We start from the raw sequence: 17,215 nt of genomic DNA, 5'->3' as shown, positions 1-17,215 counted from the left end.
TGGAAGTTCAGTCTTATTCAGCTATGATCTCTGTGAATATCCAGTGTGGTACAAATGTTATGGGGATAACCAATCAATTCCTAATTGGACATAAGGCCTACTCCACAGAAGGAGGCACATTCCTGACACTGCAAATCTAGCTAAGAACCCATGGTTTGAAGTTTATACATCCTAGGTCAACCATACTGTTATTTTGGTCTTTCTCTTATTTGAATGCTTATAACAGAAGTTGGGGCCAGTCAGAAAATACAGTGATGCTTTTCCAACATGAAGAAAACTGCAGAAGTTTAATAGCTTGAATCAAGACCCACTAACCTATTGTCAAAAATATATTTGTGTGTGTGTGTGTGTGTGTGTGTGTGTGTGTGTGTGTTGGAGGCAGTTTTATTAAAATCTAGCCATGGCTGCTAAGATTCTTCCATTTTACACTTCTAAATGGTTTTTTCCCTGGCCTGTTCTTTTTTATTTTGTTTTGTTTCATCTTGGTTATGATACAAGTCTTGTCAAATTTGTATATAGCACAGGCAGGCCTCAAACTTGCAATTCTCCTGTCTCACCTTCTTGTTACACAATAGGATTGCCGTCATGCACAATGGCACTTAAATCCTTTGATCAAGTACTCAGCATATCCACTATAATATTGCCCCTCAAAAAACAGTCCATAAAAATATTCCTATTTTAAACTGAGCTAATTAGCAATCTTTATTTCAAATTCAGTCTCAATTTCTGTTGCCATGTAATTTTACATAGTCACAGATACCACTGGTCATCACATGGATGTGTTGGATGGGAGCATTTCACTGCCCATAACAGGAAACTAACTTTTGACCACGTAGATTTTCTCTCTGAAGTTGTACACTACTTATAGACATATGTTATGTCTTTGTAATTCTCTAAAATTCTAAAATCTATTTTTAGAAAATTGCTGATAGAAAAATACCTGCTACATTTGTTGATGTTGATTTTCCAACATCAACACAGTAAGGGTCAACTATAAAATGTACAGAAAATATGGGGTACCATGTACTACTTTCATGTGTTCTATGAAGACTGGTGATAAAAGGATGTAGCCTATAAACCATTTAATATCATATGCTACTGGCAATATATGAACACAAAGAATGAGATCAAAAAAATAGAAAAGAGCCTACTATGTGAAGCTGTGCTGCAAATGATAAGATGATAACAGCATCTATGTTATCTGAGATACTTTCAGCCATAGGTTTGATGCCCAGCCTGGGAGGTCTCCTGACACCTGCGATCAGAAGTTGTTCTTCAGGATTGTAACTCAGAAAGAACCTACTGAACTTGGATATTTAAAACAAGCTTGAATAATCAACGAAAGTAAGACTAGAATATGAGAACACAGTATCACCAAGAACATTCTAGGGAAGAAAGAGGAATGGCATTAAAAAAAAAAAAACTGACACAACTTACACTTAGGCGAACTGAACTAGGAAAGGCAATCACCTCCTGATAAATTCTCAGAACTGTCTTGATAACATTGTAAACCTAAAAGTTACCTAGAAATTGCAACATAGGAGGTAAGTGGGTGAGAGCAATCCTTACTTCTCCCAAAAGCTAGGATTGAATCCAGACTGAAAAGGAGGTTTCAGTGTGCTAAACTTTCAAGTTCCACAGTGGAATATAAACCAAATCAGAGCCTGAGTGTGCCATACTACCTTGTGGTCAAACCTATTGCATTTGCAAGACTCTGAAGACAGCTGGTCTGAAGCCATACATGACAGCGGAGAAGGTCGGGGGGAGCTCATCTTTTGCCAAAATTTTGCCTAGACAGTTCATGAGAAAGATACACCCTTCATCATATTTAGGATTCCTTTAAGTAAAGTTTCCTCCTAATTTCTGTCCTAGAATAGCTTTCAAATGTGCAGAGAGGTACCAATATCTCAAACAGCTCTTTTGTAAACTGGACTCTGGAAATAACCCTCAAAAGGTCCACACATTATATTGTCTGAAAAGCAAAGGCTAAACAGACAGCATTTCTTGAAATAGGTTGAATTCTAACGCTAATTTGTCAGTGTAGTTTTTATTTCCTCAGATGATGGGATGAGATGAGGGCTGTGCCCAAGCTTTACTAGTATACGGCTAATGCTGAGCCCAGAGCGTTTCTAACTAACTGTCCTTAGGCCAATTCCTGGAAGCTTCTGGCCTCCATATGAGATAATCTTCTGCAAGCCTAAACCTTGAAAGCTTCAGCTTCCACTCTCTGTCTACTAGGCCTACACCGAGAATATTTTCAGCCTCTGAGACTTACTGTTGAATAAGCTCATCTTTTCTATTTATTTCTGAACTCTGGCTGGCTGGTTCAACACAGCTCTTCTGGCTCAAAACTGCTCCCCATGCTGACTGATTCAGACTGGATTTTCTCTGATTCTCCCTGAATTGTTCTACTTAGAAAAAGTGCCTCTGAACTCTAGGAACTAAACTTTACTAACTCAAATACACTTAACTGAATTGTACCAAACTGAACCCTAACTCTACTGTACTGACCCCACAAATTCTCTGACTCTCTGTACTGCTTTTATGTAGCGTCCTTTTCCTGTCTGTTCTCATGAGAGCTGGTATTGTATATCTCTGACATGTTCTTTCAATTCTTTCTCTGATTTATCACTTTGTCTGTCCTTCAATTAGACACCATTGTTTTGGATTAAAGATGTGTAGAAAAGATGTGTCTGTATTCCAGACAGAAAGATTAAAGGTGTGTGTTCCAGCCAAGGGACTAGATCTTTGGATGTGATTCCTTTCCAGAGTAGTCACCTTGCTGGACTAAAAACCCACTACACTAATTAACAGAAGAATGTATACACTTACTTATCTGGTGATTATTCCTTCTCACTGTGGTATTAATTGATCTATTGTTGTGTTACAGGCTGATCTATCTTCCATAATTCTAAAATAAAAGGAGAGTAAAAGCCATTGCTTATGTTTGTTTTAAACAAATATGAGCAGAAAAAAAAGGAAAGATTATTTTTTAAAAAAACAAAGATAATGTGTTTTCTTCTTGGAAGAAATATATTATATAACATTTGCAACCACATCTGTGGCACTCTTTTCAACTCTGTGCTTCTGGGACCTTGGTGGTTGCTAAGCTTCCTCCAGAATAGAATTTCCTTCATTTCTGTCCAACTGTACTTGTCTTTCATTCCTGGCACTGATTCCTGGAACACAATGAAGTTGGACCCTCATTCAATTCTATCATCTGAACTGTGTGATAGAATTTGACACCTTGAGGTTAGTATTTATGCAAACCCATAGATCCCAAGAGGGTAAATCACACCTCTTTACTGATGCGGAAGACTTGACACGTGGCCACTGATAAAGGAGATGGACATGAAGAAGTTTCCTGTTTCTCAGAATGTATCAGATCTGAGCGTTGCTGGTGCATTGTAGTGAGCTGAGTTTCATTTGTTCTTGGGCAATGCATGATCTAGAAAAATGGTCCCATTTTTACTGGAAGTAGAAATCCCAAGTGTAAGTTTAGAAATTTTATTCTTTAAAGATGCATTTGTAATTTTATTTTAAGTCACATTATTGCTTCAAACTATAAAAGTAATAATATTAATGTATATGGCCCATACTTCATAGAAAAATATACCTTTGTAGATGATGAAATGAAATGCTCCACAAGATTATATCTCTCTGATAGTATTTGAATTTGTAAAACAATCATACCTTGATTTCTTACTAAAGAACTGATAGTTCTTATTGTATGATCATTTCTTACTGTGATGGCTGGTCTTGTGTCAACATGACTACTTGAAGAACTGTAGAGCTAGGGAAGTCATGTATAGCTTTTAGCAGTATATCTCTAGCATTTTTTTTCTATTCTAGCATCCCCGAATCTAAGAGAGATAAGAATATTGACAATGGCATGGTAACTCCACATGGGTGACACAATTGGTATTCTAGGGATCCAGAAAGGGCAGAAAGGAGTGAGCAATGAGAGAAGAGGAAGCCGGAAAGCACATGTAAGGCTTCCTGAGTAAATGTGGTTATTGGTGCTGACTTTACCTGAGAACATTGTATTTCAATTTCTTTGGTCTTTCAACACAAAATCAACCAGCAGCTCTCTAGAGAGCTTCCAGCCCTTCTAAGTGAGTGCAGAGCAGTGCAGGATGGCAGCTTCTTAAACTGAGAGGCTACTGTGTTTTCTGTCTGTCTATCATGCAGTTCAGTGTTGATAGGCTCATTTCCTGAAGCCAAATCAATATATTTCCTTTGCAATATAGGTATATTATATATAAAATGCAGACAGAGAGATAGATGATTGATGGATAGATGATAGACAGATCAATAAATAAACAATAACAGAAAGAAAAGATAGACACTTTTCCTCTAGAAAATCCTGATTAGTACACTTCACTTAGATTTTAATTGAAAATGAAATATTCTTAATTCATATAGTATACCTAATATTAGGTAATTAAGATTACCTAATAAGTAAATTTAACATAATTCTTGGCTTTTGTGCTTAAAGACAATTATGTCCTATGAAGAAATTGACATTTATTTACTTATTTATTTGAGTTTTTTGAAAATTAAATCTTTATGCCTACTCTAGAAATCAAATTAAAATGTTTTCACAAAAAGAATGTAAGTATTAAAAAACACAGAATGCTTTCTGAGAGAGTGAAAAAGGATAAGAGCATGCTAACTTACTTATCTCTACTTTGGGCCACACTGCTGTCTGTGAAGTAGCCTTTCTGCTTCTCACCTGAGTGCACAGATTACTTCATCATATTGAATTTTTCTCATATCACATATATGTGACGACTTCACATATTTACAATAGCAGTAGTACTAAAAGGAGAAAACAAGAAAGTGAGAAAAGGTGATGACCTTAGTAACAGTTTTAAAATGTACTCGGTATTGGACAGTATGTAGTCTTCTGTGTTCTAATTAATATCTAATATAAAGTAAATTTTAATAGACTCACAGTCACATTGTCATGAATTGTATAGAATAAGAAACAGAAAATAAATTCTAAATCCCTCCCCTGTTAGTAGATACATTCCAACAGAAGAGCTCCTTAGAGTTAGAATGATCAAACAAAATGGAATGAGACCTGGAAAAAGGTCAGGACAATGTATATTGAAGTAACTATCCATGAATCATATCATTATCCTCTAGACCCTTGATGTCAAACTGAACTTCCATATCCATGTAATTTCATAGGTGTTAATGACATGTTTGCTATTGGCACAAACTGCCTATTTGGAGAGTGAAGTGTGAATGACAGTTTTTTATGTCACCTCCAGGTAGAAAGGGCATAATGTGTCATGCCCACTCCACCTGGCTTAGTAAATATAGCCATTTGACTTTCTTGGCCAATTACGTATAAATGGAATTAACGTGTGTCACCCTCAGGTGGGCCTTTTCAGAGCTGCTATACAGAGCTCCCCTTTATCTGCTTTGCTAATTACAGGAGCATTTGTGGAGGTGACTTAACTTGATTGGACTATAATGCACAAAGCTCCTTTTCCAATCTGCATTTGACATGGAGCTTAAATTTAAAAAAATACACATTTTCTTGTTAAGTTTGTGTAGGCTGTTCAGTGAGATGGCATATGTAACTGTATTCTTTTTTTAATTTTTTAACTTTATTTATTTTTTATTAATTACAGTTTATCCACTTTGTATCCCAGCTGTAGCCCCTTCCCTCATCCACTCCCAACCCCGCCCTCCCTCCTCTTCTCTTCCCATGCCCCTCCCCAAGTCCATTGATAGGGGAGGTCTTCCTCCCCTTTTCATCTGACCCTAGCCTATCAGGTCTCATCAGGACTGGCTGCATTGTCTTTCTCTGTAACCTGGTAAGACTGCTCTCTGACCCTCAGAGGGAGGTGATCAAAGAGCCAGCCACTGAGTTCATGTCAGAGACAGTCCATGTTCCCCTTACTAGGGAACCCACTTGGACACTGAGCTGTCCTGGGCTACCTCTGTTCAGGGGTTCTAGGTTATCTCCATGCATGGTGCTGGGTTGGAGTATCAATCTCAGGAAAAAAACCATGTGCCCAGATTATTTTGTTCTGTTGCTCTCCTTGTGGAGGAGCTCCTGTCCCCTTTAGGTCTTTCTATCTTCCCCTTTGATAAGATTTGATAAGATTCCCTACACTCTTCCCAAAGTTTGGCTAAGAGTCTCAGCATCTGCTTTAAAACTCTGCAGGGTAGAGTCTTTCAGTCTGTGGTAGGTTTCTGTCCTGTTTGCTGTTTTCTTCATTGCTGGTGGGAATGTAACTTATACAACCACTTTGGAAATCAATAGCACTTTCTTGGACAATTAGTGCAACTTCAAAATCCAGCTATACCACTTCTAGGCATATATCCAAAAGATGCTCAAAAAGGACATTTCCTCAACCATGTTCATAGCAGCTTTATTTGTAATGGCCAGAAGCTTGAAACAACCCAGAGCTATTCTTATATGAGCAGGTAATCTTTCCCCATTAAAACTGTTAGTGAATACCGACAAAAAGCTTCCAGTCATGCAAGTAGTTAAAACAAATACTTGTGTTTATATTGTAACAAAGTTACTTGAAAAATTTCTAACATGAAACATTGGTAAAGTAAGAAATAAAAAGACATGGAATCTGCAAATGACTAGCCAACTGTAAGAGCAAAGAAAGGGAAGCTAAAACAGCAGCAACTTGACCATACTGAAGTATGCAGAGCACAGCTTGAAACTGGAGGAAGGGGGTGAGGATGCCAAGATACAGTTATCTGAGGAACAGAAGGGGGTCTTTGTAATAGGAAACAAGAGTAACTGAAACATTTAAATCATGAAGTAGGCAAGCCACACAATAAAAGAGAAAAATAATCAAAGATTCCTGGAAAATGTGTATTTTAAAAGTTTCACATTAATGTGGAATCTCAAATGTGAAACAAAACACTGAATGACTTATAAATTAACAAAGTGTACAAAAAATAATGTATCTGTCTTTGACCTAGAATAATGTATCTATCTGTCTTTGAGCTAGAATACCCTTTGGATCAGACAAGGGGTTATGATAGTATACCTCTAATGCCATATACAAATGCAAGGAAATTATCTTGAACTATTTTGTTCAGCATTTCCTATAACCAATATAATTCCAAGAGAATTGTGAGATATATTCAAGAGGGTTTTAGTCCATGTATTTTTTTAATTAGAGAAAAGTATACTTTTTTACAACTAGAAAAAAATAAGGAATACCATTACCTCTTTAAACACTCTAAAATCATACAAGCAATGAGGTCCATTTTCCCCATGATGTTACAAGTATATTCTTCCTCTAAATTTTAGAATGCATACTGTCTTCATGTCTTGGTTGTTCTTCCTTCGTTATAACAAAACACAATGACCAAAGTATCTTATAAAAGAAAGCATTTAATATTCATGGTTCCAGGAGGTTACATTCCGTGACTATCATGGCGGGTAGTATGGCAGTACACAGGCAGGCATAGTGCTGGAGAAGTTGCTGAGAGTCTACATCTAATCCACAAGCATGCACTTTGTGACATAACTCTTCAAATGGTGTCACCTCCTAATTCTTCCCAAACGTTTCTACCAGCTGGGGACCAGTATTCAAATATATGAGCCTATGGAGCTTATTTTTATTCCAACCACCACACTTAAAATATACAGTTCGTGTTGCTCTAACAAAATACCTGAAAATGAACAGAGATTTATTTTCTGCAGTTCAGGGTAATGGGAAGTCCAAAAATTAAAGGGCTTGATTCTGTTTAGGACAGACAAAAGTCTGAAAACAAGCATCAAGAAGAGAGACAATAGAAGACCAAAATTCATCCATTTGTCACAAAACCAGTCTTATTATGCACTTTCATGACAACCTTAGTCTAATCCTCAAAGTAGAGCCCTTATTACCTAATTGTTGCTTTCAGGGTTGGGCTTCAATACTATTGTACTGAGGAATTAGAGAGTCTAGAGGACAAATTTTAGAGCACACATTCAAATCCTAGCTCTCATAACATTGATCATTATAATTTTGATTTTCTCCCCAAAGTGAGACAACCTTCTCACCAAAGCCACTCAAGAGTTCCAACCTTTTCATGTGAATTTATAACCCCCCAAAATAAGCAAGCATAATTCCATTTTTTTCTTTATCATTTAACTTTTTCAACTCCCTAGCTTAAGAGTATTGGAAGCTTAGAAGGAGGTCAAGAAAAGGTAGAGCATAATTCTTGGCTGTTGTGATTGTATGTCACCTTCAAGCTCTACAGGCTGAGTGGATGAAGGTGCACTTTCCCTTTCCTTAACTTTTCTTGCCTTTCTTTTCAGATATTTTTTTCTCTGTTTAGAAATGTTTTTCTGTATTGCACAATCTTAGCTTAGACTCATTCTATATTCTAGGAAAGCCTCGATCTCATGGCAAACTCAGCCCCACAAATTGTGGGGTTACAGGAACATAGCACTATGTTTGATGTATCAAGTATACATTTTTTTCTTGTAAATGTGAGCTAATGGGAATTATCCTTTGCTGATCGTTCCAATAATATGTTTTCTAACTTAAATAGTATTGATAACTAATTTTTCAAGAGTCTAAGTCTGCATGGAATTCTTTGTTGAAAGAAATATTCTTGAAGAAGAGAAAAAGCCTCTTAGGTTGTAAGAGTTTTAATGAGAATGGGCTCCGTGGGTTCATATATTTAAATACTTGGCCTCCAGTTCACAGAAGATTTGGCCAGATGTTGAGGTTTCAAAAGACTTGTGTTGTTTCCATTGTTTATTTTTGCCTTCAAATTGTGAATCAAGATGTGAGTCCTCAGCTATTACTGATGTCGTGTCTTTGCTTTGCTGTCATAGACCCTAACCCTCTGGTATTGTAAGATTCAAATTAATGCTGTCTTTTAATAGTTGCCTTTGTCATGGTGTCTCATCACAACGATAGTAAAGTAACTAAGACATAAAGCAAATTTTCTATTTTATGTAAACTACATTTAGTGAATGGGAAACACTTAGTCTTGCTTCCAAGGCAACAAAATTCAGTTACCTCCATCGTTGATTATTTACTTATTTTAAAAAAAATTTAATGTTTTTTTAATTTAATTTTTACTTATTACAATGTAGTCACTTTGTATCCCAGCTGTAGCCCCCTCCTTAGGTCCTTCCCAATCCTACCCTCCCTCTCTTCTCCTCCCATGCCCTTCCCCCAGTCCACTGAGAGGGGAGGTCCTCCTTCCCTTCTATCTGACCCTAGTCTATCAGGTCGCATCAGGAGTGGCTGCATTGTCTTCCTCTGTGGCCTGGTAAGGCTGCCCCCTCCTTTCAGGGGATGGTGATCAAAGAGCCATCCACTTATTTTAGAGACAACCCCTCTTCTCCTTACTAGGACACCCACTTGATTTTTATTTCTTGGAGAGCCAAAGAGAAGTATGATCAATTGGAGTGAACATTAGAGCGCAATCCCATAGTCCATTATTTTTAAAATCCAGATACCTTAGAATTGATACATAACATGTAATTTACATAATTCCATAAAGTTTAAGTTTTTCTTGTTGATAAATGTCTATAGTATATGTGCCTGCGTGTACTTATGTTCTTATGCTTGCCTACTAGCCACAGAAGTCAGAAATAGAAATCCTGCCTCTAAAAATGGAGTTACAATAAAGATCTAACCTGCACATGCTTAGAACAAAGTCTGTATCCTCTGAAACAGCAGCAAATGTTTTTAACAACTAGTCATCTTTTCGTTCCTTGAAAACATCCCTTGTATTGTCAGTCCCAATTTGGACTTTGTAACCACCCCAAGCTCACTTCCTTGAAGCCCACAGGGTTTGGACCTGAAAATCTATATGATCTCTTCCCCAGCCTTAGGGAGCTACCTCATTGAAACTGTCAGCTACTACATGGAAAATAACCAAAGTGGATTAGCCTCTTGGAACAAAAGAAATAAAATTATAAAGTCAAGTCACAAGCAACAAGATCCCAAAGGAAGCAAATTCTATAAACGGAACTTTCAAAATCCCTTTGTTCTAGGTTTATCAGCATGAGGAGCTTAAGTTCGTGAAACTTTAAAAAGAAAGCAAGCTGTGTCAGACACTCCACTTGGTTCAGATCTCTTAATCCTCCTAAATTGCCCCATCTCATTTAGAAAGATCTGCTTACAGCCATCATTGTGCACGCATAAACACAAATGCTCTCAGAGGGTCCTTTGTGCTTCAGATCTGCCAGACATCTCATGTCTCATTTTACAGGCCAGCCCTCAGCACCACCATAAGCTTCTTTTAAAAACCAAACCATAATGTGTGGCGCATGGACAAATCACTGCTTGTCTGGCTCTCCCTATATGGGCATTGGGTTTTATTTCCATCACAATTCTTGTTTATAAATCACCGAATTTATTGCCACCCTCTTAACCATCTGCAGTCATCACTATTTTTCCCCTCTTCATTGAGGAAAAGTACAGCTCACTCCACAGCCAATGAAGCAGATATTTTCTCCTATTTAAATTTAGGTGTAATTTTGTTCTCTGTGTTTTTACTACTGAAGTGGCACACATACAGGACTCAATACTGCCAAGAAAACTGGAATAAGAGGCTTCAGTGCTAATAGTTTAATATTTCTGGAGAATTCTATCAGTTACAGGTCGGGAAAACAGAATTCTACATCAAGAGCTTTACTAATTTAGTGTTGCCTGACTGCCCATCTCTCCATTTTGTTTCACTTTCATAGGAACACAGACTCCGATAGCCAGGAGAAACCCTGGGGTTTTTCTGAATATGACATTTTTATTTTAAAAAGAGAGTCCTATATCTCAAAGCTTCAGTTGAACCTCCCCTGGGAGTAGAGCTGGGATGTCTCATCTTCACATTTTGCAGCATGCCCACTGCCTGCTGCACCGTTCTCTGACTCATTTTCCTCAGCCAAGGTCTAATGACGGGTTTCATGTCATGGGCACATTACAGGAATCACACAAAATATTTGACCTGGATGTATACTGGAACATTAGTAAATGTAGCCCAAGTGCAAGATGCTGTGTCTCTTAAATTTAGCAAGGGCTGTAAAATACAAGTATGAAGGCTCCTCTTAAAGCTAGTTTCAGACTTTTATAATGATCCAGTATCAAGAAAGAGATTCCTGGTTTGAAAGAGGGCTCAGTTGCTAAAGGCACATGTGGCAAGTCTGAAAATATAAGTTCAATCCCAGGAACTCACGTAGTAGAAGGAGAAAATTGTCAAGTCCTGCAAGTTGTCACCTCCCATGCTTTGGCACTTGCATGCCCACATACATATACATATAGGATAAATAAAACACAAAGATATTAAAGGAGATTACATTTAACATCCATCATCGTTAAGACTATACTTTCATGTGTATGTGAGTGTGTGTATATCTGCTCGAAGAGAGAAGCCTAAAACATTTCACCACGTTTGTCATGATTGTGACCCTACCACTGTAAATTAATTTACATGGACTGGGTTGTTGCCTGAAGAAGTACTGATCTTGAAACTCTAATCTTAGAGCTGACTCTATTTGAAGGTATACTTTCAGTGGTGTAATTAATAACGATTAAATAACATGATAATCATGAGGTCCAGCAGGAAGGCAGCCTTATAAGAACTGGGCACCTGCTTAGAAAGACTATCTGAACCTATAGGACAGGGGCAGCATTTCCAAACTGGGAAACAAAACCTTGCCAAAAACACAAATGGTAGAATTGTGGTTACGGATTTCTAGTTTGCAGAATTATAAAAGAATAAATGTCTCTTCTTGATAGCCTCCAATTCGACCAATAGCCCTCTTCAGAGTAAAGTCTACAGAGAGCTACCAATTTAAGAAATGTAAATGAGCATGAAGTTTCTGTTAATAGAAATCAGGTTACTTCTTAACGGCCAGCTGTGCTTGTTTGAGTAGCTACTTTCCACATTGCTCCCTGACACATCTGGCTTTTAAAGATTGCCAACATGACATGCAGCGACAAACACAGAAAACAACAATCCAATCAGATCCTTAACATCCTGATTTCATCCAACAAAAACATGTGGCATGCCCTATTCCAGAGCAATAAAAAATGTTGTATTATTGTTCTTATTTCTAAATATAGAACAGGTCTAGAAAAAAATATTGCATCCTTTCATCAGGAAAACCAAAAATATCTTTAAAGAGAAGACTTTGTGGCTTGCTTCCTCCTTGCTGAACTCTGGATTGAGCTGTGCTTGGGGCTGGTGACAGGGTGCCATCACACTCAGGTTCTTTTCAGCTAGTAGAGCATTGTCCCGGATGACATTGCCTGAGTAGTAATTATTTAACGTTCTTTCCCCTTCCTCTCCAGCTCTTTCTTGCAAGTATTTTTTCCTCAAACTGTTTCTCTTTTGTGTTGCCAGAAAAATCCAGGCTCTTATTCAATGATTAGATTACCAGCCAGTAACTCTCCTTTGTTGAAAGGACAAGCTTTCTAACAAAGGAGGTGCCTTTCGGGGTAAAATGAGATGTATTCAAGCAGCGCATTGCCTACATGGCAGCCATCTCCGTCTCCACAGAGCTAAGAAACTGCAAGGCATGCGACTGCAGCATGTTCGTCTTTCTTCCTCTTTCTTTGTCTTTTTTTTTTTCTGCCTCTCTGCTTTCAGTAATGCAGAGAGATGAACCTAGAACCTTCTTCTTGGCCAAGCATTCTACTCTTGTGGAGTATCCATCAGAGAAGACTGCTCAGACACATGGTTAAGCTAAAAGAAAGTCTTCATCAGGTAACTGATAACTAAACTGGGTGTTCAGGATCCCAATATAGCTCTGGCCTCTCTGAGAGTGAACTTTGAAGGCCAAAAACTTTATCCTGAGTTGACATACATCAGTTTACAAAAACAGTTAAACAGAAGCATACCTACAGAAGCCAAAAAACAATGTTAGTACATTTAAAGACTTTCCCAGAACTATGTTCTTTGATGGATTTGACTTTTGCTTTCAGTTTGGCAAGCTGTGCTCTCTACATGCTAAGTTTTATGGTAGAAATGGTACTAGTTGTGCTACGGTCTGGGGCCAATAGCCTGGGCACCTTTTACACTACCACTGTAACCCAACCCCCAATGCCCATCTTTCTACCAAAATTAAAACACAGAAAAAGACACTCAAATCATTCCCTCAAATAATATTCAATACTATTAATAACAAAGGCTTTAGTTTAAAAGTAAAAAAAAAAAAAAGAAAGGAAAGAAAAAATAAAAAGGAAGGACACTGAAGAGGTGGCTGAGCAGCTAAGAACATTGGCTGCTCTTCCAGAAGACCTGAGTTCAATTCCCAGCTCCCATGTCAACACTCACACCCATCTGTAACACCAATTTTGCTATGTCCAACAAGGAATTAAAATAATTGTCATGTTTTCACATCACTGTTAAAACTGCTTCTTACTTTCCTCACTGAACTATTGTAAAATTGAAAATTTCTAATTTTTTTAATGCTTTTTTCCATAAACATGTGACAGCAAATTTATCTGAGCATCAGGGGGCACGTGTTAATTGTAAAAGATTTAATAAAGCACCAGAACAGAATAGAAGAGGAAATGTGATAGCTTTGCCTACTCACTTCACTCTGATTCTAAGAAGACTGTTAATTCAGAGCTTGTTTCAGGTGATTGAACTATGTTTTCAAATCACTTAAGTGAGGTTGGTCCCAATCTCTTAGCTCACCTGACTCTCACGGTCTGTTCATGCCATTCACTCATATCTGTTATTTTCTCTCTCCCCTAAAAATCATCTCAGACCTGGAGGATCTGCCATTTTCAGGCAAAAACCAAGGGCCATATTAAGAGGATTTGGGGAAATGATGCTCAAGGGAAGGAAGTGGAGGTAGTAGAGTTTGTCCAAGCGCCACATGGTGCATGTGAGAAAGTTGAATAAGATGCCATGTGCCACACTGGAAATATGGCCTCTGATTACAAGGTGAGCATTAGTTTTGTCATTTCAATACCATGTTTCAGACTCTACGCAGTTATGATTGTGTTCTGCCTTTATATTTTATCCGTATCTTTGTTTCAATGGTATTTTAGTTTAAATAGCTCTATTCCTCCTCCACTGAAACTGTCCATCTCTCTCAGTGATTCTTCCTCAGAATCAGTCTCTCTCACTAAGGCCCAAGACCATATCATAATCTCAGTTCAAACATTAATTCCTTCCCATTCTCCTCACTGACAGGATTTTTAGCTCACTAACTGAGAGTCTCCCATTTCTTGCAGAAAAGTGGCAATCTACATGTACCTTTTCTTTACTCATTACATGCGGTTTTGTTTTGTTTCTTACTTCCTTGGGATTAGAGTCATGTCTTTCTGTAATTCTCTGGTGTAGGATGATTCTACTCTCTAAATCTAAGAAAAATGGGAACATGTCTTTCTTCAATTTATACAGCCTTTTGCCTTTTAAGCATCAATTTTCTCTTTAAATGAATTCATGGAAGCACTGAGTCATGTCATATAAAGGAAGATCTAAATAAGAAGTCAATTATTGTAGAAGGCAAATTGAATTTTATAAAGTCTGAGATACACTGGAATGATATATACAATATTGAACTTGGAGTCACAGCTCATTGGTCCCTTGAGAAATGCTGCCTTATATGGTTGCTGTTTGAATTTAGGACCTGTTATTTAACTTTCCTGAGTATGTATGATTTTCTACAGACTTCTCCCACATGCTCATCTCTTCTGTGAACCCACTAGAAGAAGCTGGGAATTGAATTAACCTGGATTCCCTCCTCAAGGTGGTGCCTGTTTTCTGTCTACAAGCATATATTCATAATACAGTGTGTGAAAGTTAAACAGAGTGAGATATGAGTGGTGGCAAAAAGAAACTCAGGACAAAAACTTCTATTGCTTCCTTTAAGTTCTGTGTCATCATATCATAATATTGTTTGTGAGATCAGGTTACAAGATTTCATGTTTGGGTCACAAGATCATGAACAGATCATTGAAGAAGATGCTGAGACGCATAGCCAAACTTTGGACACAGTGCAGAGAATCTTATGAAAGAAGAGGGACATAGAAAGACCTGGAGGAGACTGAAGCTCCACAAGGAGAGCAACAGAAACAAAAAATCTGAGCCCAGCGGTCTTTTCTGAGATTGATACTCCAACCAAGGACCGTGCATAGAGATAACCTAGAACCCCTGCATAGATGTAGTCCATGGCAGCTTAGTCTCCAAGTGGGGACAGGGACTGTCTCTGGCATGAACTCAGTGGCTCTTTGATCACCTCCAGCTGAGAGTCGGAGAGCAATCTTACCAGGCTACAAAGAAAGACAGTGCAGTCAGTTCTAATGAGACCTGATAGACCAGAGTCAGAGGGAAGGGGAGGAGGACCTCCCCTGTCAGCGGTCTGAGGAAGGGGCATGGGAGAAGAAGGGGGAGCAGGATTTGGAGGGGATGAGGGAGGTGGTTACAGCTGGGATTCAAAGTGAATAAATCGTAATACATTAAAAAAATTAAAAATTAATAAAAAAATGATCATGGACAATCCTCAAGCTAATTGCCAGGCATGAACTTCTGGGGAGGTGTTACACCAGCCAGATAAAATATGGATGAATGATATAACTAAATAGTCTATAAATAGCTTCTTTTAAAACTAACCTGAGACGCTATAGTATAATCTTCTTTCCAGGAGGACTCACTGATATACTACTCTAATAAACTTTATATTATTCTAGGAAACATTTCTTGCTGAAGCTTTTCTTGCATCTTGTTGAAACATTTTCAGTAAGAACACCAGACACAACAGAACTCTGTAATATGAAGACAATGGTTGGTAAGCACTAAATAACTGTTCTATATGGGGGTGGGGGAACGGGTGGTGTCAGGTTAATGTCTGAAAGTCTACTGTAATCCTCACCAGATGTATGAAATACAAAAGCCAGTTGTTATTAACTGATTTACTCCTACTAGAAGGAAGCAGGAGAATGATCATTTGCAGCTCTTGAAGTCAGGATAGATCATATAACTACTTGGGAGTTAAAAGAAGTAAAGCATAGGCAAATGTTTGGCAAGCATTTCCTTGTTTTCTACACAATCAATTACATTCTAGGCAGTTGAGAGAGAGAGAGAGGAATACAAACACATACATACACAAAAAGAGAGAGAGAGAGGAGCTAAAATTAGCCTCATTATTGAGGCTTCAAGATGGTTGGACAATATCTTGCCTTCTGCAATGTGGTTTATATTCATAAAACCATTTACAGTAGCACCTAAAACATCATATGCTTGTGAATAATTCAAATGAAATGCAAAAAAACATTTTTTACAAAATTATGGTATAAAAATTATTGAGCAAAAAAAAAGGCAAATTGGTGAACAATATTGCCATCTTCATCAGCTGTAAATCTCATTATTTTTATTTGCATCTTCAAAATCATGACTGAAAAGCAACACAGTGGACAAACATTTCATTGTGAAGCTTAGATATACTGCACTTGAATAGAAATCACATAGAAGATGTAAAATGAATGGTAATTACTTACAGAAAAGAAATGCATTGCGGCAGCACATTTCTGTTTTACATTTTAGATGAGGATGTATGACTATCTAGCTATGGTGCTAATATATTCCATTGCTCATGTCAAACGTCTCACCTTCTCAAATTGCATGAGCACAGATGTGTTGGACCTTTACACCCATGTCATTCTGGGACACAGTCTCACCATTCCTCAGTAATATTTTGAAAGTGTACTTAGTGCTGAAAGGATCACTGGTCTGAGACATATTTGTCGGTAGATAAACTGTTAGCAGTTTTCTTAATGACTGTAAGTCACACGATATGAACCGATTGTAATTGCCATATGCAACATTTCTCCCTAACATATGATACATGGCATAAAGGAAAGGCAGAACGAAAGCCTTGTGTTAATGTATCATTTCATTTGTAACTAAATCTGTGAATAAATATAACATCTGGAAGGTCCAAATGCAAATAATTTATGAATTTATATATAATTTATTTTATATAATATATATAGTTACATTTGTTATATAATAACATTTGTTCTGTAGATCTAGTGAACAGGAGATCTGTGAACAGAGACAGATCAACCTGCTCTCCATTTATTCAAAACTCCTGTTTGAAGACTTCTAGAATCTGAAAATTTAATTTTTAATGGGAAAATTACCAAAATTTTATATCTGTATATTAAAGTATAATAAGACTCTAAGACCATTAAACTACTCTGAAATATATTTTAGTGATATATATATATATATATATATATATATATATATATATATATATATA

Source organism: Psammomys obesus, unplaced genomic scaffold, assembly GCF_907164565.1.
Source record: "Psammomys obesus unplaced genomic scaffold, mPsaObe1.curated_primary_1811, whole genome shotgun sequence".
In the NCBI taxonomy this organism is placed as follows: Eukaryota; Metazoa; Chordata; class Mammalia; order Rodentia; family Muridae; genus Psammomys; species Psammomys obesus.
This window is presented reverse-complemented; position numbering follows the sequence as displayed.